The 26,629-nt window shown below is 44.3% G+C and overlaps 1 long non-coding RNA gene across 1 annotated transcript; it reads left to right on the top strand.

The window, feature by feature from the left end:
* The first annotated feature begins 423 nt into the window (after nucleotides 1–423).
* LOC310755759 lies at nucleotides 424–10,153 on the top strand. Its single transcript, XR_014544517.1, has 3 exons — nucleotides 424–879; nucleotides 7,942–8,062; nucleotides 9,906–10,153. It is a non-coding gene; the product is annotated as an uncharacterized lncRNA (long non-coding RNA).
* Nucleotides 10,154–26,629: the final 16,476 nt, after the last annotated feature.

Below are 26,629 nucleotides of genomic sequence, written 5' to 3' on the forward strand. Positions count from 1 at the left end.
TGTAATTTGTGGCGGAATCTTTTCTTATTACATTTGTCACACGTGTGTGAGAATATACAAGTGCGGACATTAGATAGGCATCAGACTGAGAGCTGCGTTGAAAGCTTCAGTGATGCCGTTAGCTAATTTTAGACTCTGAACTTCACGGTTTGGGAAACAGTCTGTGTGACTTTTCTTGGATGCAGCCTCTCTGTAGCCAGGCGTGACATTCTGGCAATAATTCTGTGTCTGGCAGCCCGTGTGTGTTATCAGAAATGTTTGGCCCAACCCATCCAGCTGAGTCAAGTTATGATGGGAAAAAGCTACGGCTTATGCCATTCCCACGATTGTCCTAGTGCTCTCAGTTGTGTATGTGTACCACGGAGTGAGAGCTAAAGTCCCTTTAGGGGATTTTTCCCTGTGCAAAGGGCCAAGAAGCCCATCCCTGGTGCTAGCTGAAGGCACTTCAAAGTGGTGCCCTGGAAGAGGGCAATGAGGTAAGCACACGAGATGTACACACTGAAAATGAAAACACAATATAGGGTCCACTGGCGTTCTTGTTATGGTTGATACCAGCCCTTTTGTTAGAAGCTGGAATTGGAATGCACACCATTTTGGGTACAGCTGTCCAAGGTTTGGGAGGGGTGGAGGTTTAAAGAATATCTAACACCTTATGCCAGAAGGACTGTTTTGGTTCTCTTTGCCGTAGCTTATTACTTTGTCTAACCATGTCTTTGCATCCACCCACCTTCCCTTGCCTGCTTTGCAGGGCGTGGGGAGAAGATCAGCAACCTGCTGCTCTGTGATGATGACCAGCTGTCAGTGGTGCTGTCAGGGTAGGACTTTGGGGCAAGACCCAATTCAGCAGAATGCAGCAGGCTTGGCTTCCTCCGTGTTGAAGTAAGTGAAATAACAGATATTAAATAGCCCTCTCCACTCCAGTAAGACCATCAAGCTCCAAGTGTAGCACTGTGGAAAGTGGCCTGTGTAGAATAGGACACATTCCTGTACAAATGCTCCATACAAGAGTTCCTCTGAACCCTAACAGAGCCACCTTTAGCATCTTAGGACTCAGCTATACAGCTGCAAATATAGCGTTTTAAGTGCATTATACAAATGTGACACTAGATGGTGCCAGTGAGCTAATGGCAAATTCCACATATATTTTAAAACATTTAAAAAATATACAGTGGTACCTCGCGTTAAGTACTTAATTCGTTCCGGAGGTCTGTTCTTAACCTGAAACTGTTATTAACCTGAAGCACCACTTTAGTTAATGGGGCCTCCTGCTGCTGCCGCGCCGCCGGAGCACAATTTCGTTCCAATAGCTTTTCAGCCCATATTCTTCGGGCCATGCTAGTACTTGATTTCTTACTATAGTATTATTCATAATAAACAAATTTATGGAACATTTTAAAGCACAAACCTCCTCTTCTTGGAAGTCTAAGTCTCAGTGAGTTCAACAAGGACTTAATTATTCAAAGGCTACTGGAAAGCACCATATAGAATGCAAAGTCAGGGTAGGAATAGCTTATAACGCAAGCATCTCCTATTGAAATGTCATTTTCTACAGAAGTATTTAAGGTGCAGCATCCTGCACTGTTTTTCACCTGGTCATCCTAGCTTGTAGCTACTGCAGATATATATATATCTCAGTTTCCGTTCCCTTTTACAGATAGATAAGGAAAAAGGTGGTGGAATAAGTGTTTTCTTTAAAAAAAAAAAATTCTGATCTGAGTTGGAGCTGTCAGTACTCCTCTTCATGTGTTGCAGAATGAAGATGCACTTTAAGGCTGTGTACACTTTAAGGCTGTGTACTTTAAGGCTGTGTTCCAGGAAGTCTTCTCTTCTCATGAGGTGGCCAAAGTATTGGACCATAAAGAAGGCTGATCGCTGAAGAATTGATGCTTTTGAATTATGGTGCTGGAGGAGACTCTTGAGAGTCTCATGGACTGCAAGAAGATCAAACCTATCCATTCTGAAGGAAATCAGCCCTGAGTGCTCACTGGAAGGACAGATCGTGAAGCTGAGGCTCCAATACTTTGGCCACCTCATGGGAAGAGAAGACTCTCTGGAAAAGACCCTGATGTTGGGAAAGATGGAGAGCACAAGGAGAAGGGGACGAGAGAGGACGAGATGGTTGGACAGTGTTCTCGAAGCGACCAGCATGAGTTTGACCAAACTGCAGGAGGCAGTGGAAGACAGGAGTGCCTGGTGTGCTCTGGTCCATGGGGTCACGAAGAGTCGGACACGACTAAATGACTAAACAACAACAACAACAACACACACTGTTCATGTAGAACACATTTGAGGCATTGAACACATTCTACCCCTCCAAAGAATCCTGGAAACTGTAGTTTCTCCTCACAGAACTAGAATTCCCAGCACCCTTAAACTACGGTCCCCAGGATTCTTGGGGGCAAAAAAAGTGCTTTAAATGTATGGTGTGAAACAACCCTTGCCAGCCTCCCTCATGAAACTGCAGGTCTCTGAAGAGAGTCAATTGATTAAGCCAACTTAAGTCTGCAGCACAGCTAAGATCAAGCAAAATGAATGCATTTTCATACCTACATTTGTAGGTACAAGTAGTACCTACAGAAGTAGTTTGCGAAGTCCAGCCTTGTAGAAGGGGGCTGGAGTATTCAAGAGGTCAATGTCCTTTTATTCAGACAAAAGGTTTTGGAAGCCAAGAATGTCCATCTGGCAGCTAAGCGTAAGACTTTGGAAAGATCTTTGTGTCGACTCAGTTCAAATCTGGGCTTGGTTTCAACAAGATGCAAACAATGAGCCATTAAAACTCTGGATGTTTAGTTCTCTGTGTATCTGCTGTCTCGCCAAAGCTGGATCAACAGCCATAAAACAAAATGTGGTTGACCTTTGACGAGACCATTAGCAAGGCTTCACCACTGAAATTAATTGGGTTCATTTGAACGATGTTTGAGGGGACAGTAGTTCTCAAGAAAAGCAATCTCATAAGGTAGGAATACTCCCTTGAGTGTAATGTACTGTTTCTGTTTGCCTGGTAATACCCTGAAGTGAGATGAAATTGGGCAACCCTTGTCATTGAAGACTGTTGCCTTTTACGAAAATACGAGCTAAGGGAATCTTTCCTTTTTTTAAAAAAAAAAAAAGATATTTATTGAGGTTTTACAAAAACATAGGTTTACAAAATAGAAAAAAGTCATATAGAAAGAAAAAGATACCAAAACAAGAGCATACATAAAAAAGAAAAAAGAAGAATAAAAATACAAAATACAAAAAACAAATAGATAAAAAAGAATTAAAAACAAATCCGTTTTTTGTAACTTTAAACTCATTTGCTTGTTTCCTTGGCCTCCTCACACCTCCCCTTTTTGTATTCCCATTTAAATAATCAAATCAGCAAATCCTTACCCTCTTTCGTTTATCTTAACTCTATATCTTAACATATTATAACTCTATATTTTCATCCATTATCAATTCATTTTCGCATATTCTTATTAACTTTGTTGCTAATGCCACTTATTTTCAATCCAACATCATTTTAACATTCATTAATTTTACAGTGTTTCTGCAAATAGTCTTTAAATTTCTTCCAGTCTTCTTCCACCAACTCTTCTCCCAGGTCTCGGATTCTGCCAGTCATTTCCGCCAATTCCATATAATCCATCACCTTCATCTGCCACTCTTCCAGGGTGGGTAACTCTTGTGTCTTCCAATACTTTGCAATAAGTATTCTTGCTGCTGTTGTTGCATACATAAAGAAAGTTCTATAAGGGAATCTTTCCAGATTGAAGGCAACTTGTTTTAGAGCCCCCTTTTGGAAGGGGTATAGACTCTTTCCCATCAACATTCAGTAGGAAAGGGTTTTCCAGAGAGAGAAAACTAACAGGGGCTGCCTAATTTACTTCCTGTTGTCTGCATGTAACATTGCAGAGATAGTAAAATTGCAGAAAGGGCAGAGAAAACATTAAGTGTCTGAATCCAGCATGTCACACTCATTTGCATGTTGGATAGAATTGCATTTCATGTTTTATTGTAACTGTTGGACTAAGTTATTGAACAGACGGGTGCCTGGCCTCCCTGTCAGCTACCTATCCTCAGTAAGAGCGCTGATGCTGGTTCATCTTGAACCAAAGTGACTCCGGAGAGAAGGGCTCACAGATCTGGTCAGGGAGAGGGGAAGCTTTCTCTTTGTGAAGGGGAGAGGGCTTTGAAAAGCTGGTCTCCCGCTGAATGCTTCAGTTAAGGGATTGCTAAACCTTGCCGGCTGAATCACCACAGACTAAATCACTAATGCTGAAGTGAAATCCACCTAGGAGGGGAAGCAAGAGCTGCCCTAGATCTATCTTAGAAATTCCTATTGGCTTGAAGTTGCAGAGCCACAGAAGCCTCTGCTGGCTCATTCTGGAGTTCCCTCTTGCAATGCTCACCAGCTGCTGTTGCAAGCCTATCTACTGCTGTCTGCTGATTGGAGTTCCATGCTGCGATGTCTCAAATTCTGCATCTAGAAAGAGGTGAGTGGGCAAGTTCTGAGTTCCAGACTATCCCCCACTCTAGGGCTGCCGTTTGTCCGTACATATACTGAATACTGCATCTACATCGGCAATGCCGTTTCCCCATAAAAATAGCTCTAAAACGGGGGTTTTTTTGCCCAAAAAGCTTAACAACTTTGGGTAAAACTAAAAAAACCTCACCAACTTTTCTGTCCGGATCTGTTTGAAATAGGGCAACCCTACCCCACCCCCATTCATGGGAGGAGGAGGGTTTTTTATTATTATTATTATTATTATTATTATTATTATTATTATTATTATTATTATTTTATTATTATTATTTTATTATATTATGCATTCTCAGTTTGTGTTTTTATGTTGTGAACCAGGTGAAAGGTGGTATTCAAATTTAACAAGAATCCCCGCAACGGGAGCTCCTCGGTCCCTGCTCCTGCCAACCTAGCAGTTCGAAAGCACGCCAGAGTGCAAGTAGATAAATAGGTACCACTCTGGCAGGAAGGTAAACGGTGTTTCCGTGCGCTGCTCTGGTTCGCCAGAAGCAGCTTAGTCATGCTGGCCACATGACCCGGAAGCAGTCTGCAGACAAACGCCGGCTCCCTCAGCTCCAGGGAGCTCCCTCGGCTCCAGAGTCAGCTACGACTGGACCTAATGGTCAGGGTCCCTTTATTTTTAATGATATAATAACTTTTAAGTCTCAGGTTATTCCAAGGCTGGTGGGATACACATGGCCACTTTGTACCTCACAGGGCATGCGGGCAAGCATATGGTTACTAGACGTTCCCGGGGACAGTCCCCGGATTTGCAAATCTGTCCCTGGACAAATTCTGTCCCGATTTGCAAATCTGTCCCTGGGAAATGTGGCAGCGGCAGTCAGCAGCCTGGAGCGAGCCTGGTAGCACAGTTGGCTCTGGCTGGCTTCAGGAGCTGCTCGCTGCCGTGGCGCCCGCCATTTTTCCTCACTGGAAGTCCCCATATGATGTGTCTTGTGCACAACACATCATATGGGGACTTCCAGCGAGGAAAAATGGTGGGCGCCAGAGCAGTGAGCAGCTCCCGAAGCCAGCCAGAGCCAACTGTGCTACCAGGCTGGCTCCGGGCTGCTGACTGCCACTGCCGCCACCACTGCCAAAGGGGAACCGGGGACGTCCGGCGGTACAGATCTGCCGTCTTCCCCCTTTGTTTTGACTGATCAGGAGAGGCTCAGGAGTTGCGGGCGGCCGTTGCCCAGTTTTTTAAAAAACTGCGCATTTATGTTTCACAGGGTGCGAAAGAAGGGCTTTGCACCTTTATACAATATGCATGCGTGCTTGGGCCCAGGGTCTTTTGCCTCACCATCCCCACTACTGACTCCCTGTTGCTACTCAGCTTCAAAAAAAAAAAAAAAAAAAAAAGTGTCCCTGGATTCATTGAAAAAAATCTGGTATCCATAGGCAAGCAGCCTTCCATTCTTCTCTGGTAGCTTCTCTGCTTTTGTGGCAAGGGAAAGAGCCCATTTGTAAAAGCTTGTATTTGTGGGGGATGCAGAGAGAAATTTCTGAGGAGATGGGAAAGGCTACAGTCCATGACTGCAATTCTAATCTCACTTGCCCAGGAGTAAGTCCCATTGAATTCAGCAGGGCTTACAGAGCTCCTTCAGAGGGGACATAGTTAGCACTGCACTACAAGTTTCCTTTATTCACCAGTGCACATTTACAGAGTAGGCAGTAGGGGTGAAGAGAGGAGGATTCTGGCTAAGAAAGGGAGCAGGAAACAGTAACGCTTCTTGGTGTGATTGCCTTGAGACACGATACTTATGTGGCACTGCAATGGAAAATCACACCAGGTGTGATGCATCATTGATGAATGATGCACCGATGCATCATTGATGAAACTTGCTAATGAGAAGATTTGGAAAGCTCGCATGAAAATCTTTGTGTCTGAATTCACCCTAAAAGTATGATCCTGTGCATGTCTACTCAGATGAAAAGACCATTGAGTTCAAGGAGACTCCTTGGTAAGTGGGGATAGGACTGCAGCCTGAGAAACTGGTCCAAAGTCAGTGCAGAAAACCTGGCTGACTTCCGTGAAATCATAGGTCAGGAACTTACTGAGCTCTTTGGGACACATTAAGCCATGTTCCAAGTTTTCCTGGTATATCTTGGCACAGCTGGGTTGCTTCAAATCTTTCCACTTGAAAAAGAATCAGCGATAGCCTATCACAACAGAAGTTCAGAGAACACTTCTCTTTCCTCAGTTGCCAGTGGGCTTTCCCTCGATTATAACTCAGTGGAGACTCTCATAGTATTGCAGTTTCATTCCTCATCTTGGTATTAAGTTTGCATATTGAACATTCTACCCCCTTAAAAAAACCCATAGCTATCAATCACCCAAAAAAACACAGGACGATCAGATACCATAGAACAGAGGACTCTTGCACCTTCAATAACTATGTAGAAGATGGGATGTTTTTCCATCCCTGCAGCAACATGACATGGCATACTATATCTGCCAAGGGTGCATCTTCAATGCAATTATTAAAGGCACTGTACTGTGGTGCAGGGGTATCCAACATGATGCTCCAGGCAGCATGAACAACTGTGAAGGATGATGGGAGTTGTAGTCCAACAATATCTGGAGGGCATTGCGTTGGCTTCCCCTGCTCTGGTGAATACAGTCCCCCCCCCCAAAAAAAAAACCTTCAGCAGCCTGCCTTGGGCTCTGCAAATGGGCACAGCTTCTTGAAATCCTGACTCGGCACAAAACGATGTGGCGGGGGGGGGGGTTCGTATATTTGTTCTCATTTCAGACAGCACAAACACACCCACCTATCTGTTGGATTACTCGATCTGACCCTAATTTCTTATGCACCATCTTTACTCTACTTGGAACAAGAGGAACCTATTCATTTGACTTACCAGCACCTGATTTCCAGTTGCCAAAGAGATAAAAGATGTGCCTGGCAGTGTGCTTTCGTGCTCTAGGAACACTGATGTCTGGTGTGCTATTTCTTGATGTGCTGCAGGTGCCCGGAAGGAAGAGCCGCAGGTACTGCAGCAAGAAAGTACCAGAATGACAAACTCTTTATCACTTGCAATAGCTCACATTTCCGCATCAACAAATTTCCTCTTTGTTTGCTGATTTCATTTTCTCTTGGAGCAAGCACTCTTCTGTGCTACCTCTCTGCTGTCTGTTTTATGCTGCTGCTGCTGCTGCTGCAGCAGGAGAAAATAAACAGAAGGAAATTCAACTTTGCTTGTTTGCTGGAATCTTGAATTCCTGAGGCATGAAATATGTTGTTGTGATATTAATAATCTGGTTCATTTAACACAGCATTTCTTGGCACAAAAGTGGAGACAAGAGATGGCATTGTTAGGCATCACTTCTTGCGGGCGGCGCCTTGATGCATAGTGTCCTCAAGCAAGAGGAGACAGGTGGCTGGTTACTTAGCAACCCACCAATTTTTTTCTGAGTTTTTTCCCCTCTTCAGCCTTCCCAGAGTGGGCCCCATGCTTGAGTAGTTTGCTATGATTCTGCAACAACTATGACAGTGAGACACTTCCTGTTTTTATTGGCTGCCTGGAATTGTAGGGTGTCTGCCTAAACTGCAGGTAGGAAAAACAAACACCTCTGCTCATAATTGGAAGGTGATGATCTCCCCTTCCTTCTCATGTTTTGCCACATTGCAAATGGCTATTCTTCACCTGGCAGTTCTTGTTTTGGCGTGTACTATATTTCAGAGGAAGCTAGAAGAACAAGCATTGTTCTTGGATTATCCCAATTAGCAACTTGTGGACAGACCTGCAGGTCTCTTGGTTGTGGCAGGTGTGCAGATGCGACTCAGTCTCCCAATGCACAACCCTTTTGCTGACCATTCCGTTTTTGCAGGGGATTGGAGACCAGGTTTGCTTTCTCCATCTTTAATTTAGGAACACAGAAAGAAAGATGCTCTGTATTGAGCCAAAGCATTGGTTCAGCCAGCTCAGGACTGTCTACACCATGGGTAGGCGAACTAAGGCCTGGGGGCCAGATCTGGCCCAATCGCCTTCTAAATCCGGCCCACGGACGGTCCTGGAATCAGCGTGTTTTTACATGAGTAGGAAGTGCCCTTTTATTTAAAATGCATCTCTGGGTTATTTGTGGGGCATAGGAATTCATTCATCCCCCCCCCAAAAAAAGATTGTCTGGCCCCCCACAAGGTCTGAGGGACAGTGGACCGGCCCCCTGCTGACAAAGTTTGCTGACCCGTGGTCTACACTGACTAGAAGTGGCTCTCCTGGGTTTTTGATTGGCGTCTCTCACAGCCCCAACTGGATATGTTGGGAATTGAACCTGGGAACTTCTGCTGAGCTACCACCCTTCCCTGACCACTCTGTTTTTAAGGTTTCTACAGGAATGATGGCTAACAGCTGACCCGTGCACCACAACAAACTTGATATGCACCATGCCAAAAATAAAAAAGGAATAACCCAACAAACTTTACATGCACTATGCAAAAAATAAAAAAGTAATAAATCTTTTGCTAGAGTAGCCCAAAGTTCTCTAGAGATAATAATAATAATTTATTTATTTGTTTGTTTGTTTGTTTCTTTGTACCCCGCCCATCTGGCTGGGCTTTCCCAGCCACTCTGGGCAGCTTCCAACAAAGACCAAAAATACACTAAAATGTAACACATTAAAAACTTCCCTGAACAGGGCTGCCTTCAGATGTCTTCTGAATGTCAGGTAGTTGTGTATCTCTTTGACATCTGATGGGAGGGCGTTCCACAGGGCGGGCGCCGCTACCGAGAAGGCCCTCTGCCTGGTTCCCTGTAACTTGGCTTCTCGTAGCGAGGGAACCACCAGAAGGCCCTTGGTGCTGGACCTCAGTGTCTGGGCAGAACGATGGGGGTGGAGACGCTCCTTCAGGTATACTGGGCTGAGGCCGTTTACAGGTCTGAGGGCTTTACAGGTCAACACCAACACTTTGAATTGTGCTCGGAAACATATTGAAGAGAAGAATATGAACCTTCAGTCATTACATTAGAATTACCTCCTCTGGAAATTACCTCCTCTGGCCAAATTTCCGCAGTCTGCTTGTTCGTTCTCCGGTCTGAAAGGAAATATCATCATTTAGTTAGGAGGTGGGAAGCTCCTTCCATATGAGTGCTATGCCACTTCTGACCCCTGGTGGCAAAAATGTTTTCATGGCCCATTTGTTAAACATTTCGGCACCAAACTGAAAGCTCTAATTTATCCACCCCTCACTGAGTATGGATGACAGTCTTTGACTATAATTGCGAGACCTAATCATCCCCGTCATGTCATGTTCTTTGAAAAACTTCTATATTTGGTTTCAAAGAGGTAGCTATTGGAGAAACACTAATGTCTGATCTAGCAACTTCTAGTTGGATGGTCAAGAAAAATGAAAGGGACGCAGACCTTGCTCTTTAATTATTTCTTGCTTCTCTTTAGATGTTGAACCGAGATTGGCAGTACTTGTTCCTATAAAAGAAAGACAAGAACAGTGTTAAGACATTCAATAACTTCTCTGGAGTGCATGAGTAACATATTATTAAGGTAGCCTATCCTGCTTTACTTTTTATTTTTTGCCTCATAATTATTTGCTGATTTTGTTGTCTATGAGAAACATGAACATGAGCTATCATCCGTGTTGCTATGCATTCCTTTCTCCTGAAGCAATGAGAAATTTCTGGGTTTAGGTTTGTAAAGAGGTGTGCCAATCTAAACTTCTTCTATGGTTTATTTCTGTAGATTGTGGCATGAGTAAATGTTGACAAACATAAGGTAAAGGACCTCAGTCAAAGGCAACTATGGGGTTGCGGCGCTCATCTCGCTTTCAGGCCAAGGGAGCCGGCGTTTGTCCGCAGACAGCTTTCCAGGTCATGTGGCCAGCATGACTAAACCGCTTCTGGCACAACGGAACACCGTGATGAGTGCCAGAGTGCATGGAAACGCCATTTACCTTCCCACTGTAGTACCTATTTATCTACTTGCACTGGTATGCTTTCGAACTGCTAGGTTGGCAGAAGCTGGGACAAAGCAATGGAAACTTATCCCACCACGCGGATTTGAACCACCGACCTTCTGATCGGCAAGCCCAAGAGGCTCTGTGGTTTAGACCACAGCGCTACCCATTATGATTGTACAAATCTTTATCTTGAACATGTTCTAGAAGGCTACCTGGGCTCCTAATACTTTATGTAAATGATCACCACAGTAATCTAGTGTTACCAGCAAAATTTAATTAACGTTTCATGTAAAGATAATGCGTTCCTCATACATAATATTGCAATGAACCTAGGCCCCAAGACAACCAGTTGTTATGTCGCACTCGGGGGAACATTCTTTCAGTTACAACCGAGCAGAGTAAACAAAGTGGGAAATGGGAACTTGTAGGGAAAAAACAATGAAACAAAGCTATACAGTGGTACCTCAGGTTACATACGCTTCAAGTTATATATGCTTCAGGTTACAGACTCCACTAACCCAGAAATATTACCTCGGGTTAAGAACTTTGCTTCAGGATGAGAACAGAAATCGTGCAGCGGCGGCAGCAGGAGGCCCCATTAGCTAAAGTGGTGCTTCAGGTTAAGAACAGTTTCAGGTTAAGAACGGACCTCCGGAACGAATTAAGTACTTAACCCAAGGTACCACTGTATAGGTGTTACAGCAAATCACTTATCCCAAAGACCCCCTCCCCTTTCTATAACCTAACATTGGTTCAAAGTGGTATTTAAACCCTGGATTTCCAATGGTTGGTTAATTCTCACAACTTCCAACACAGACCTTTTTTTCACTCTATGCTCTCAAGGACCACCCTGGCACTATGGGCTTCTTCACATTTCCACTTCTCCTGTACCTAGAAAGCAAAAGTCTGAGCAGTTTTCTGCTTGTCGCATGTTTTCCTTGCAGTTTCCCCTGAGAAACAAACTTTTTACCACTGACTCGGAACAAACTGTGTAGTGACCTCATCAACAACGTGCCTCCCTCTTCCCCCAAGTATCAGTTATGGGAGGGCAAGGCCTGGAGATGATGCCTTTGAGAAACACAACGTGATGTTTTAACTTTCTTTCTGTGCATGGTATCTGATTATGAGCTTTGTCTCCCCTGGGTTTACTAAGAGGATGCTTGAGTCCAAGATTTCTGGGTTTTCCTGGGGGAAAGCAGAAGTCTGGATGAGCCCTTAAACTTTACGTGCTAAGCCAATTAATGGGAATCAGGGCTATACTGTAGACCCTGTCAACAGCCTCAAACCAGAGAAATATACCGTATTTTTCGCTCTAGAAGACGCACCAGACCACAAGTTTTTGGAGGAGGAAAACAAGAAAAAATATATTCTGAATCTCAGAAGCCGGAACAGTAAGAGGGATTGCTGTGCAGTGAAAGCAGCAATCCCTCTTGCTGTTCTGGCTTCTGGGATAGCTGCGCAGCCTGCATTCACTCCATAAGACGCACATACATTTCCCCTTACTTTTAAGGAGGGGAAAAGTGAGTCTTATAGAGCAAAAAATACGGTACTTGAACTTGAGTCCCATTAATTTCAAATGAAACAGAATGGTCTATACTTAGCCAGCCAGCCCTAGTATTTTTTTTTTTTTTTTTTTTGTAGATTTGCTTTGTTTAAATCCAATTTTCATGTGGTGCTAGAGCTTGGGGCACTTTCAGATGAAAATATGTTGCTGTAAATCAGAAGAAATTCCTTTAAAATAGAACCCCAAGCAGGCTATGTATATACCAGCTCCTGAATAGGTTTTCACCTCTCCCCGGTTTGCGGAAATGAAACCAGAAGCAAAAGCGACAATCCCAGACTGCCACAAATCCTGATTTGTATAACTGGAGAACAAATATACGCTGCAAAGCTAATGATGGGGATTTGTGTGTGTGTGTGTGTGTGTGTTTTTAAAGATCTCATTTGCCTGACAGCATTAATAAATGGATGCAATGTAGGATACTCACTATTCAAATTTGTTTAAAGTAAGAACTTTTAGATGTCTCTGGATTGTGCCTCTACTCTTCCATACTACTCTCCAAAAAACAATACTCCAACAGGCTATTGTTGGTACAATAAATAGGCCGTGATTGCATCCATTGAGAGTTGGCGCCTATGCAAAAGTGACATTCTCTTAACTGTTAATTAGTCTGCACAATCCTAGAGTGATGCAATGCTTGCAGTGCAAGCATGAATAATAGTTTAATCTTTCTCGCACAGAGCGTTTACTGGCAATTTTGCATACCAAGTGATTGGGTTTTTTTCAGCACTCCCTGTATTGTCTACATACTCATTCCACTTTGGGATTAAGATCCACAGCTCCACTTTCATAATTGAAATCAACGACATGATGCAAGAGAGAGGGCAATGCTATGAAACACGAAAGCATAAAGCGTTACTTATATACCATTAATGCCAACTATTCTCATGGTGGGCAAGAAAGGAAACCTTATTTTGAGCCTTTAACCTCCCCCCACCCCACCCACAGTTGTCAGGGACTGCAGGACTTAGGCCAGGAACCTTGCATACCCTCCAACATTTCTGTGATGAAAATAGGGACGTCAGTAATAATAATAATAATAATAATAATAATAATAATACCCACCCCATCTGACTGGGTTGCCCCAGCCGCTCTGGGAGTCTTCCAACATATATAAAAACATAATAAAACATTAAACATTTAAAAACTTCCCTATTCACAGCTGCCTTCAGATGGCTCAGGAGTCGCATAACTCCATAGCCTCTAACATTTCTCCAATGAAAATAGGACATCACCTCATGAGAAGAGAAGACTCCCTGGAAAAGACCCTGATGTTGGGAAAGATTGAGGGCACAAGGAGAAGGGGACGACAGAGGACGAGATGGTTGGACAGTGTTCTGGAAGCCACCAGCATGAGTTTGACCAAACTGCGGGAGGCAGTGGAAGACAGGAGTGCCTGGTCCATGGGGTCGCGAAGAGTAGAACATGACTAAACGATTAAACAACAAAGGAAAAGTGGGACATTCCAGGATCAAATCAGAAACTGGGACAGATTCTGTAAATCCGAGACCGTTTCTGGAAAATAGGGACACTTGGAGGGTTTGACCTTGTTGTCAGAGGCTGGGACTTAGCCAACTAGGCTGTGGACTCAGGTCTCAGAGCCCACTTCAGATGTAGAAGGAAATAATGGCCTCTGCAACTGGCAATTCTGTGAAGCATGTGTATGGGCCAGGGCTGATATAAATACTAGAAGCGAGCACACCTTTTGCTTTCCCCCTGGTTAACAGAGCCAGAACCTCCTTGGTGGTGCTCATCAGATTCCAACTAACCAGTAATGTCAGACAGCTTGAGACCCCTGGAGAACTTCCTAGCCTCCTTTCAGGTATTGTCCTGACACTAGCTTCCCTTTGAATGATATTGGTTATCAGAAGGCTCTCAGCCATGTCTCTGGGAACTTTAGGGACTGCTGTCTTGCTCACAACCTGCTAAGCTGGTTGTGTGCAGGCTGGTTCTGTGAAAACAGAGCCTCTCTGTCTCTGTCTCTTTCTCTCTCTCTTTCCAGGATATGTACATGGTTGTGAGAGCTGCTGCTGGAATCTTGACATCCCAGATGGTTGTTCAGTTTGCGTCCGTGATTAGACCAGGCTTGCTTGGGAGATCATGTCTTTTGGAGCTCAGTTGGTTAGAGTGTGGTGTTGATAACACCAAGGTTCAATCACAGGTACGATGCCTGTATAATAATAATAATAATAATAATAATAATAATAATAATAATAATTTTATTAGTTATACCCCACCCATCTGGCTGGCTCCCAAGAGAATATTAAAAACATGATAAAACATCAAACATTAAAAAGTTCCCTAAACAGGGCTGCCTTCAGATGTCTTCTAAAAGTCAGATAGTTGTTTATTTCCTTGACATCTGATGGGAGGGCATTCCACAGGGCAGGGGCCACTACCGAGAAGGCCCTCTGCCTGGTTCCCTGTAACCTCACTTCTCGTATTGAGGGAACTGCCAGAAGGCCCTCTGAGCTGGACCTCAGTGTCCAGTTTGAACAATGGGGGTGGAGGACCTCCTTCAGGTATACTGGGCTGAGGCCATTTAGGGCTTTAAAGGTCAGCACCAACACTTCAAATTGTGCTTGGAAATGTACTGGGAGCCAATGTAGGTCTTTCAGGACCTGTGTTATATGGTCTTGGCAGCCACTCCCAGTCATCAGTCTAGCTGCCACATGGGACAGCTGCATATTCCTGCCTTGAAGGGACTACAGTGGTACCTCTGGTTAAGAACTTAATTCGTTCTGGAGGTCCGTTCTTAACCTGAAACTGTTCTTAACCTGAGGTACCACTTTAGTTAATGGGGCCTCCTGCTGCCGCCACACTGCCGGAGCACGATTTCTGTTCTCATCCTGAAGCAAAGTTCTTAACCTGAGGTACTATTTCTGGGTTAGTGGAGTCTGTAACCTGAAGCGTCTGTAACCCGAGGTACCACTCTATGATTCTATTATTAAGACCTTAGAAAGAATGCAAGGCTCCCTCTCACTCACAAAATATGTTATTTGGTGCAATCAATAGTTTCAGAAGACAATAGCTCTTTCCTGATGTGTAGCGATAATGCCCAGGCAAAAAAAAAATGTGTGGAGCAGGATTGTCTTACTGTCCCAACTCCATGCTCATTATTCATCAATGAAGACAGGCTATTCCTGTACCAGCTGTATTCTGGAACCCTGCAGAATGCAGGGAACGGGAGGCATCATACCACTCTAGCCATTCATTTGGTTCCCAGATGTTTCAAAAGGGCTTAGATGCCATTGGATGCCCCCTTTCCATTGTAAACCAGGTTCAAGGTGACTCACATCAAAAGGTTTACCAACAGTTACAGGACTTGGCAAAGTTTAAATTGTCATAAACAACAAGTTAATGAAAGAAGCTCATATTAATGTACATACCATAGAATCAAAACAATTCACTAATAATTCATAATAAAGTCTAACAATAAAAATACAAGAATGTAATCCAGATGACAGCAAAAATAACACTGCTGCAAAACTAAATCTTGACCTAAACTACCTCACAGAATGTGATGAGCTTTCTTAAATTATTAACTGGTCTCCAATGGGACATATCAGAGTTAGAAATTAGAAACTGAAAAATAGGAAAGATTTTTCTGCTAAAACTGTCTTTCCAGGTTGATGCTTACTCCCACTTTCATGTTATGGTCTAATTTATATAATCGTACACAGCTGTCTGTTGGGTTTAGCAAAGGAGACTTGATTAACTGTCCCCTGCAAAGGGAAGGGTATAATTTATTCTTCTTAATTATATGTTTCCTGCATTATGGTATTTTTTCAACTCTGCATCATTAACACATAATTTCGGTCTTTATGCAATTGCTGCCTTTTTATACTGTACAGTACACAGCCCACACGTTCACGTCTGATGCTTATTATGTATGACATTCTAATCGGCACCCCGGTTCTACACGACAAAGGCCTTTGGTACTTCCACCCCATCACATCCAAATATGGTTCCATTCCGCAGAGACACACTTGAAGTGCAGTCCTAGGCATGTTTACTCAGAAGTGCCATGGTTGTTGTGAACTCCATAGTGCTGTCGGGATCAGGCTCGATTTGGCAGGCTCTAACACACTTAGAAGGGACGCGGGTGGTGCTGTGGGTTAAACCACAGAGCCTAGGGCTTCCCGATCAGAAGGTCGGCAGTTCGAATCCCCGTGACGGGGTGAGCTCCCGTTGCTCGGTCCCATTGCTCCTGCCCACCTAGCAGCTCAGAAGCACATCAAAGTGCAAGTAAATAAATAGGTACCACTCCGGCGGGAAGGTAAATGGAGTTTCCGTGCACTGCTCTGGTTCACCAGAAGCTGTTTAGTCATGCTGGCCAGCTCCCTTGGCCAATAAAGCGAGATGAGCGCCGCAACCCCAGAGTTGGCCACGACTGGACCTAATGGTCAGGGGTCCCTTTACTTTACCTTTTTAACGCACTTAGGAAGAAACAGAGGGGGTTGAGTGGTGGTAAACTGAGTTGGAGGAGAGGGGCTCTTCCCTTTTCACGCCAACTTCCATCTCTTGGAAAGAGGAAGCAGGGATGTCACCACCACCACCCAACTTTCATGTAGAGTAGACAGACTCAGTAGAGCTTTAGGACGGCTTAAAGCAAGCAAGTGGGGAAGCGGAACCAGACGCGGCAACAACGGAACAGGAGCCCAAACAAGAAGGTGCAATCTTGTTGCTTAGAATCAGGTACCACCTTTGCAGATGGGAGCAGACTCACTCCACGGGAGCCAAGGCAACAGACTCCCATGTGGCTTACTCCCATTGTAAGCATGCATAGGAGCATAGCCTTGGGGCTGTCGTAATTCAAAGTAGGGAGTTGTGGCTCTCCAGATGTTGGACTACAAATCCCTTCATCTGTCACCATTGGCTATGCTGGCTGGGGGCTGATGGGAGAGGGAGTCCAACAACATCTGGAGGGCCACAGGTTTCCCCTCCCTGATTTAAGGGTTGCCATTACATTTTTTTTACCTATTCTTTTCATGGTTTCCTCTTGCCCTGAAGAAGAACATTTATTAGTTTCAGTCAATCAGCTTGTGCATGTATGCAAATGTGTGTGTGTGTGTGTGTGTGTGCCTGGGTGAAATAAAGCCTGGTTTGCCCCTCCAGGATAATATCACACCCATCTGCCATGTGTAATCTAGTTTTGCATGACCATAAAACTAATAGATTTCACCTCAACTGGAGATGGGAGAGGATAGAACAAGAAGGAAATTATTGCTTTTATTACATTTCTATCCTGCCCTTCTTCCCAAAGAAAGAAAACGCCAAAGCAGTAAAACAATGTGATTAAAAATGAAACAAAAAAACAACTTACCTAAAAACATGTAAAACAGTCACATACCCTCACAGCTTAATAATGCCAAAGTTGTAGCTAGCTAGCTACAAGCAGGTAAAGCGTGGCACCAGGACTCGGGTCTATTGGGCAAAGCGAAAAAGAAAATAATACACAACCACCAAATCACCCACCTGCACTGGACTCAGATCATAGATAAGGCTGCTCTGAAACTGATATCAAACAATCTTCCACATGGGGGCCTTGTTCTACAACGAAAACCATGCAGCTCTCCTGTACACTTGCCACTTGTGTGCATTGAGGCACCATCTCCTAAATCCGTCATGTCCAAAGTCCGTTCTGGGGGCCTAATTTGGCCCGCCGGTCAGTTTAATCCAGCCCCTGTGGCAGTTTTTTTATTGGGGAGGGTAAAAAAAGCTCAACAACTGTCATTTAGGCACCCCTGTCCTAAATGCTCCACTACACATAAAATGAAATCATGTCATGTGAGGCAAATGATGCTCTGTTAGGCACCCAGGTGTATTTTCCTTGCTTTTCTAGCTATAGAAGCAGCAGCAACAACAACAACAGCAATTCTCCCATAGTTTCCTTCAGGTGATCTATAACACAGCTGAGAAGGCTTTCAAAGAAACATAGAGGAAGCAGTGCGATGTTCATATGACTTCACAATGCAAGAGCGCAGCAGTCTCCTGCATTTGTTGTTCGTAGAAGCTCCCATTTGCTTCTGTGTATCCATTAAAGACGTGCGTCGGTTTAAAAGTCAGGGCCTACAAGGGGCTCTCAGCAAAGCCTTCTTTGTTTGTGGGCTGCACATCTTACCTGGTGGCAACAGTGGGTGGCTTCAAGTTGCTGTTCGTTGTTTCCCACAATGTCCCAGAACAACACTATGTTAAGCACTCCAGAGCACTGTGGAAAGGGGAAGGGGAGATCAATGTGCAAATCTTTCTCTTTCCTATAGTTCATGCAAAAGTTGCTGAACATATTTTATAAATACCGCATTTTTTGCTCCATAAGACGCACCCGACCATAAGAAGCACCTAGTTTTTAGAGGAGGAAAACAAGAAAAAAAAAATTCTGAACGAAACAGTGGATGTATGATTTTTGTGGTTCATGCTGTGGCCACAGACATGATAAGTGATTTGACGGTGAGTTTGGGGTAGCCCAATGCGAAAATCCTGAGGATCCATGTGGAGCCGTGCTTTGTAACCACGTTTTTGCGCCATTGCGGCCCCACAAAACAGTGGATGCATGTGTTTTTTGGTCCAGGCTGTAGCCATGGACATGCTCTGTGATCTGATGTTGAATTTGGGGTGACCCAATGCAAAAATCCTGAGGATCCATGTGCTTTTACCTCCCCCCACCCAGGCAGCCTCCTTTATCGCTATCGTCCCTTATTTCCCTCCTGATCGCTTGCCAATCAGCTGCTCAGCGGCTTCCTTTCAACACCCCCTTCCCTCTTGTTTGCCTTAGCGTCTTTTCCTTAGCTGGAGCAGTTTTTTGCTCCTCCTTTTCTTCTAATTTCTCTCCTCGTTGCTTGTTTTAGTCTTCCTGTCTCCTCTCCTTGCAAGTTCGCTGTCTTTACCTCCCCCCTCCCAGGCAGCCTCCTTTATCACTAGTGTCCCTTATCTCCCTCCCGATCGCTTGCTGATCAGCTGCTCAGTGGCTTCGTTTCAACACCGCCCCTTCCCCCTTTCTAAAAAAAAAAAAAAGCACGATCTGCTTTTTGCCCCTGGCCAATTCGGCTCCAGGGACCGCGCATTCACTCCATAAGACGCACAGACATTTCCCCTTACTTTTTAGGAGGAAAAAAGTGTGTCTTATGGAGTGAAAAATGCAGCATATTAAAATAAATTATAAACAAATCCATAAATTATGAACATCACAAAGAGCACTCCTCATAAAACATGCCCACAGAGGTGTGTCTGGCTTCTTCACTATAAGGTTTTCAGCGAATGCTGAAAGCACACCTCTTTATCCTGGCCTTTGACTCCTGAAGTGTGTGTTTTCAGGGCCCGCCCTATTATTGTGACTGTACTCTGTTTTAACTGTTTTTAATTCTAAATTTTAAATAGTTGTAACCTGCCTTGTGACTTGCTGGTGAAGGACGGGTGATGATGATGATCATCATTCTTGAATAGAAATACTTGTACTTGCAAGCTGCCACACGGCTCTGTGAAGCAGAGCTTTCAACATGCACATCAAAGGGGTGCTATTTAAATGACCTTTATGTAAGTTCCAGGAAGTCCATTTCTCTCCTATGTAATTATCTGCAACCTTTACAAGATCAGCTTGGGTGCTGTCGTACATTTCCTAACACACGGGCACACCCACAACTAATCCCCATCAACTCAGGTAAATGTTATGGTCCAAGCCAAAGGCCATAACAAAAAAATGCATGGACACATACACCATTAATCAGGAAAACAATAGGGGGCCCTAGATAGGCAGCTGTAACCTTTCCTTAAAAAACAGAAATGCTGCTCTCCTCAGATGCCATCTAACTTTATTGTAATTTGGTATTACACTCCAGTGAATTCGCTGGGTCAGAAGCAGGAGGAAGGTAAAGATCTACCAAGTGATGAATAAAAATTTGGCAGGATATCTTTTAATAGCAGCCTGCCTTACTGTTGCTAAACACTGAAGAGATGTCTCACTCCACATATGATACTGTCCTACTGGTACCAAGAGGTTTGGTGCCTAGTGAATATGTAAAAACTGACAAGCTCTCAGGTTTTGCATGATATTTCAAAATTTCATAAGTTTATTCCAATATGGCTTGCTTTTATTACCTATGTTTATGTTAAGAAAATACAATATAAGTCCTCTAGTGCAATATGGAAGGCATAATAACCCCTAAACTCAATTTAATTAACTTCTCTTCACCCTTCTTGAATTCACTTTCTGCTACTTCTCCAGTTTCTCAATGCTTTTTATTTGAAAAGAAACCAACCGTATGCAATTATTTCCTTGCTGTCTTTGGTTCACAGTCAGTATTAAAAGGATGCTGTGTTGTAAGGGGAGGAAATTCTCACAGTTTCTCAGTTTGTATGGTTTGGGGTTTTTTAAGCTGTGTATATGTCAAAAATGATGTTATTTTCTTTATAATTAAAACAATAATGAATATTTTAAAAAGAACAGGAAAGGCAATATTCAAGGAATGCTTCTATCACCTGAATTTAAAAACTGAGACACTATAAATCTTTGGCTCTCTATTATCAAGGATTGCTGGTGTAAAAGGCTGCGGGAAGGATCTGAATTTATAGCGGTTAGCTGCTGTAGCCTTCAGAGTAACTATTAGTTCTCAAGGTTGTGCCAAACAGTCCTCAAGAGGCTGTTCCTTCTGTGTCTAACAGCTCTCCTCTCCTCTTGCAAAGCAGGAGAAGGAATTGACTTCCCTATCATGTTCCAATCCAATACCAGTCATTTAGAGTTGAGCAACTGCCAAGCCCTTTAGTTATCGATATACCAGCACATGTAACCTTCCTGTGACTTTCGCAGCTGGCCTGGCATATGGCTGCACATGCATGGCGTACACAGGTTTGCGCTTCCCTTCGGGAAGACAAATGGTGCAAGAAGGGAGGGGATTGTCAACTCTGTGCCTAGGTAAAAAGGTAAAGGGACCCCTGACCATTAGGTCCAGTCGTGGCTGACTCTGGGGTTGCGGCGCTCATCTCGCTTTATTGGCCGAGGGAGCCGACATACAGCTTCCGGGTCATGTGGCCAGCATGACTAAGCCGCTTCTGGCGAACCAGAGCAGCGCACGGACACTTCGTTTACCTTCCCGCTGGAGCGGTACCTATTGATCTACTTGCACTTTGACGTGCTTTCGAACTGCTAGGTTGGCAGGAGCAGGGACTGAGCAACAGGTGCTCACCCCGTCGACAGGTGCTTCGAACCGCCAACCTTCTGATCAGCAAGTTGAAGGCTCTGTGGTTAACCCACAGTGCCACCCGCGTCCCACCTTACCTGTGCCTAGGTAACATGGTCCAATTAATGGATGCTTTGCAGGGCTTCAGTTGAGACAAGGTTCAAATCTCAGAACTATTTTTTGATGTTATGGTTTAGTACTGGAGTAGGAACAGAATGTCCCTGAGTCATTTCTTCACCACAGAGAAATCACAGCCTGTCTCCACCCATCTGAGACCTCTTCCGTCTATGCAGGTTTGAGCCCTGATGATGCCCTTCTTGGAAACGAGCCCCCAATTGCTCTTGAGGTTACTTGATTTTGGTGAAGCGCAACTTTACATAAAAGCATCGCTGAAGATACTCTCCTTGTGTAAGATGCCTTTTGGGCAAAAGGTATGTTCTTTATGTTCCTGTCCCTTCAAAAACTCCTGATGCAGAGGAATCATTGAGAGGGGCGGGATACACATGATAGAGTTTGGTTGTATTTTAACCACGATTACGGGTAGCTTTGCGGGTGGTGCTGTGGGTTAAACCACAGAGCCTAGGACTTGCCGATCAGAAGGTTGGCGGTTCGAATCCCCGCGACGGGGTGAGTTCCCGTTGCTCGGTCCCTGCTCCTGCCAACCTAGCAGTTTGAAAGCACGTCAAAAGTGCAAGTAGATAAATAGGTACCACTCTGGCAGGAAGGTAAACGGTGTTTCCATGCGCTGCTCTGGTTCGCCAGAAGCGGCTTAGTCATGCTGGCCACATGACCCGGAAGCTGTATGCCAGCTCCCTTGGCCAATAAAGCGAGATGAGCGCCGCAACCCCAAAGTTGGCCATGACTGGACCTAATGGTCAGGGGTCCCTTTACCTTTACCTAGCTTTGCAGGAGCCCCAGAAGCTGGAAACACAATTGTTAATAAGAAAACACACCTCAGACCTTCCCAGTGGGTTAAATTGGATGGAGACCTCTGGAATAATTTTCTGCATCTCCACATCTTGTAAACATGAGGCAGATAGCAGTATCCAGATGGATCCAGAACTGGCCACACATTCCATGGCTTATTTGGGCATGTGGGCGTAGCCACCCACCTGTCAATCATCTTAACATCACATGACATCCTTTGTCCCATGGACAACGTTCTTCCTTTGCGACTGCAGCTTGAGCACTGAATTGTACACTGTAGATCCTACTTATAAGGATAGCAGATTCTCACCTGGAAGGTGAAGTACCTATACCTTTCTGTTCTCTGAACCTGAAGCACGAAGCGAGAGTCTAATGCTGTGCAACCTACTAACCCTTCCTTCACTGATCCCCTTGTGCAGCATTGCCTACTGGGAAATGATGTCAGATGTGCAACAGCCGCCTTGAAACATTTCAAGCAGGGCTGAGATTTTTTCCCCCAGTCAGAGTTCTCTGCCCCCTTATGGGCAACTTTCCTGAGGCTGGGTGCCCAAGGCAGAAAATGAGCAGAGCAACAGATATATCACTTACCTCCACACATTTGGCCACATTACACTGCATTCTAACCATGTAAAAGTAAAAGGTTTCTGCCCTGTTATTCTCCACCCTAGCAAGCATCATCACCTTTCCAAGGACCAGTGAGAGGTCTAGTCTGAGGAGCAGGGGGAGGTGCAGTCTAGGGAGAAGGGCTGAATAGAGAGGCCTGGAGTTTACCTTTGCTTGTTTGGGCCTGAAGTTCCACACCCCTGATTTAAAGGCTTGCAGATATGCAGGGATGCGGGTGGCGCTGTGGGTTAAACCACAGAGCCTAGGACTTGCTGATCAGAAGGTCAGCGGTTCGAATCCCCACGACGGGGTGAGCTCCCATTGCTCTGTCCCTGCTCCTGCCAACCTAGCAGTTCGAAAGCACGTCAAAGTGCAAGTAGATAAATAGGTACCGCTCCTGTGGGAAGGTAAACGGCATTTCTGTGTGCTTCTCTGGTTCGCCAGAAGCGGCTTAGTCATGCTGGCCACATGACCCGGAAGCTGTATGCCGGCTCCCTCGGCCAATAAAGCGAGATGAGCGCCGCAACCCCAGAGTCGGTCACGGCTGGACCTAATGGTCAGGGGTCCCTTTACCTTTACCTTTATGCAGGGATGCAGATGCTGTTCTTAAAAAAAGAAAATATTTCTCCTGTGCAGCATTCCCCTCACATTAATATCACATGCTACAACTATTACCATTCATGTCCAGTGAATGGTAGGAATATATATGAAAATACGCCCATCCAGATAGACGAGGGCTAGCTGTTTTTCACTTTGGTGTGCCTTACATTTTTTTGATGCTTGGCTACCAGGCTTCCTTAAGCATATGCGTCTTCACTCCTTTTTCCTTGGCGTGAAATGTGTTGGTTGCTAGGCATGCAAATAATGCTAAGAGGAGTGTAAATATTGCTATAAAAGCTTCGGGTGTCACAAAGGCACTGAAGGCTCCCTTGCGTTCGGAGAAAGCAACAATATTCTGCTGTGCAGCCAGGAGGTGGAATACAGGAAAATAATCTCCCAAGCAAAAGGTTTATTTTATATTTCTTTATTGTCTCTGTTTACTCTTTGACATTGGCACTATTTTCAGATGGAATTCAATCATGTACCAGCAATTTCAGGCTGAACAATTAAAGTGGATTTGGAAGTCTCTTGCAACAAAGCACCTTCCCAAAATTGGACTTTGTGTGATAAGGAAAGTGACAGGAGATTGGGAGATGATGTCCCATAGCACCCAGTTTTTGTCTTGTTAACCTATCTGGAAGGTTCAGTGAGGCAAGAACACAGAGAACTGATTTCGCATTAGTTAGGAGCAGCCAGAATTTTATAGGAGGGAAAGTGAAGATGAGCAACGACACCGTCTATCAAAGAATATGGAATTAAGTTTCAATGGCTAAACTAATTCACTTTATTAGATTCAGAGCACAAAAACAAAGGAAGGATAATTTTAGGTTAAGGTGGACTGATTTTAGTGATCATTGTGGATATGGGCTACTACCAAACGTATGTCATGGGTTTACAATGTTCTGAGGGAATAAAATTTATGACAGAAGGAAATTTGTGCTATGAAAGGGCATAAGAGCGATATCAACAAGGACAGTTGTATAGCTTACCTCTCGATTATACATCAAGCCTGCAAGTTAGGCACATTTGACTTGTGCACATTCAGCTTTACGCACATGGCAAAAAAATAAAAATAAAAAAATTAAAAATTAAAGTGGCAGAAAGTGGGTGGTTTTCCAGGAAAAATTACTTTGGCAATCCAGCCCACCATTGAACCTATATACAGTGATACCTCGGGTTACATACGCTTCAGGTTACATACGCTTCAGGTTACACACTCCGCTAACCCAGAAATAGTGCTTCAGGTTAAGAACTTTGCTTCAGGATGAGAACAGAAATCGTGCTCCGGCAGCGTGGCAGCAGCAGGATGCCCCATTAGCTAAAGTGGTGCTTCAGGTTAAGAACAGTTTCAGGTTAAGAACGGACCTCCGGAACGAATTAAGTACTTAACCCAAGGTACCACTGTATACGTGATTTTTGCTTTAGGTATAATCCCCAGAACGTAACCCCCGCATAAGTTGCAGGCTTATTGTATCTTTCTTTCAAAGCTTATGTACCGGTAACTTATAATATAGTGGAATAGAGATATACACGCATATACATACATACACACATACATACATACATACGATTGAGGAAATATTCTGGAAAGTGTGGGAAAACAATTGTTTGATGTGACATCCGTGAAGTTGGGGTCGTAGATATTAGTAACATGCATTGAAGGGACTGAAGTGTACTGAATGACAGGCCGGAAAGGATAGAACTGGGTGCCACAGGGCATGTGACAAATGTAACAGGGCACGTGACAAAGAGACAGCAGCGAGCATGGTCTGGTCAGTTAAGTGGGAGGGAGGAAGCTCAATTTCAGAGTGATAAGCAGATGACTGGCAGGAAAGGTAAGGAAAAGGAATTGGAGAGGTTCTGTCATATATGCTTATATTTCACAAAGGAAGCACTTCTGTTCCTCTGAAGCGTTTAAATGACAGGTAGATGTGAGGCTTATTCAAAGGCGGAAAGGGGAGAGGCAGAGTCATTCAACAGCCACCTAAACTCCCTCCACCATCACCACCTGCTCAAACGTGTCTGGGCATGTGCAGAAGCTTGCCAGTATTGTGAGGGTGACCTAAGTAACGAAGCACACAGGTCTTCAAACTGTCTGGGCACTTTTAATAGCCCATTGCACCACAGAAAATAAAATGGCGCAGTGGAAGAGAAGAGTTGCGGCAAAACACCCCCAGATACATCTGGGTACATATCCAACAGCCATGGAGGTACCTGAGTGGAGGCACATTACGGTGGTTTCCAGGGTAACGCAAACAATCCCCAGGGCTCTTAAAATAAAAAATATCAAACACCAAGCACTTGAGCAAATAATACAATTGAGAAGCGAAGATGTGAAGGCTGCCAACACAAGCAAGCCAAACACTCTTTGAGCCTCTCTTTGCAAATGGGTGAGCAACCTGTTCTCAAATTACATTGATTTAGTTACACACCACCTATCCCCCTTTTATGTACAATTTTAATGTGCTGAATATATACTTCACATTGTGCACCAGTGTTGGGGTGGGCTGATCGCATGACCCAGATAGCTGTCTGTGGACAAACACCGGCTCCCTCGGCCTGCAAGCCAGATGAGCGCCGCAACACAGTACGTTTCCGAGCACAAATCAAAGTGTTGGTTTTGACCTTTAAATCCCTAAACAGCCTTGGTCCTGTATACCTGAAGGAGCGTCTCCACCCCCATCGTTCAGCCCTGAGGTCCAGCTTCAAGGGCCTTCTGGCGGTTCCCTCACTGCGAGAAGTGAGGTTACAGGGAACCAGGCAGAGGGCCTTCTCGGTAGTGGTACCTACCCTGTGGAACGCCCTCCCAGCAGATGTCAAGGCAATAAACAACTATTTTACTTTTAAAAGACAACTGAAGGCGGCCCTGTTTAGGGAAGTTTTTAATGTCTGATGCTGTATTGTTTTTAATATTCGGTTGGAAGCTGCCCAGGGTGGCTGGGGAAACCCAGCCAGATGGGCGGGGTATAAATAATAAATTATTATTATTATTATTATTATAACCCATAGTCGCCTTTGACTGGACTTAACTGTCCTTTACCTTTACCTTTACCTCTGGCAGTTCTCCCTATGTGGTAGCCACCAGGAAGCTGGGAACCAGCAAGGCATTTTGGAGTAGCGGCAGAGTGCCACAGGCTTTGCCACAAGAAACTGACCAAAATGGAAGGGCTTTGGATACAGCAGTAGGTATATATATTTCTATACATTTCTATACTGTTATTCACACACAAAAAATCAGAGCGGGTCGACAAAAAATTATTCATAAAACCATGCAATGATAGCTATATAAAAAGTTGGAATCAACCAACTATTATGGAAAGATGTAACCTCGACTGCTTGCAGA

This window comes from Podarcis filfolensis, assembly GCF_964270895.1.
Source record: "Podarcis filfolensis genome assembly, chromosome: 2".
Classification (NCBI taxonomy): Eukaryota; Metazoa; Chordata; class Lepidosauria; order Squamata; family Lacertidae; genus Podarcis; species Podarcis filfolensis.